This window comes from Sinocyclocheilus rhinocerous, unplaced genomic scaffold (genome assembly GCF_001515625.1).
Source record: "Sinocyclocheilus rhinocerous isolate Xijiao unplaced genomic scaffold, SAMN03320098_v1.1 C35942335, whole genome shotgun sequence".
In the NCBI taxonomy this organism is placed as follows: Eukaryota; Metazoa; Chordata; class Actinopteri; order Cypriniformes; family Cyprinidae; genus Sinocyclocheilus; species Sinocyclocheilus rhinocerous.
Window position 1 is genome coordinate 1 of NW_015768405.1, and position 717 is coordinate 717.

A 717-nucleotide genomic window follows, 5' to 3' on the forward strand; every position below is an offset into this window, starting at 1 on the left:
CAAATATAATGAGAAGAATAAGAAGGCCATCGAACATTACCTCTTTCACCGCAACAAGCCCGTGGACTATTTCATCCTCATTCTGCAGGTCAGCTTGGCTGTTTGGTCCAGGGTCGCAGAAGCCATAGAGAGAAGGGATTGAGCTTATTAGCCTAGAACAAGCTGGGATTTTCGCAAGTATTTAACACGCCCAGTATGAAAAGTTTCAACTAATGTACCTATGTAAAAGAAGAATATTGTAGTGAGTATTGTGAAAGACAGCCTTGCTTCTAAAGGAAAAACTGAAACTAAAAATCTCCATCAGTATTAACATTATATACTTGAAGTGGCTTAAAAAACAGTTCCTAGCTATGTTGAACACCTGGTTTTCAATGTGATCTGTTCTCTAAGGGGAAGGTGGAGGTGGAGGCAGGGAAGGAGGGAATGAAGTTTGAAGCTGGGGCTTTCTCCTCGTATGGGATGATGGCTCTCACCGCTACTCCAGGTAAGCACAACTAAATCCAAATGTCTTCCATTTTATCGACTGAATCCCAATTTGAATACTTATACTAAGAACGAAAAGTATATGCTCAGTGCGTTGGTAATAAAAAATGTCATACTTTATATAACCCAAAGGTTCAAGTGGTTTTATGGTGGTTTTAAAGGAATAGTTCATCCAAAAATACAAATGTAATCATCCTCAGGCCATCCAAGATGTAGATGAGTTTGTTTCTTCAT

The 717-nt window shown here is 39.2% G+C and overlaps 1 long non-coding RNA gene across 1 annotated transcript; it reads left to right on the plus strand.

Moving 5' to 3' along the window:
• Window positions 1–14: 14 nt before the first annotated feature.
• On the plus strand, window positions 15–484 carry LOC107735281 (uncharacterized). Its single transcript, XR_001639356.1, has 2 exons — window positions 15–88; window positions 391–484. It is a non-coding gene; the product is annotated as an uncharacterized LOC107735281 (long non-coding RNA).
• Window positions 485–717: the final 233 nt, after the last annotated feature.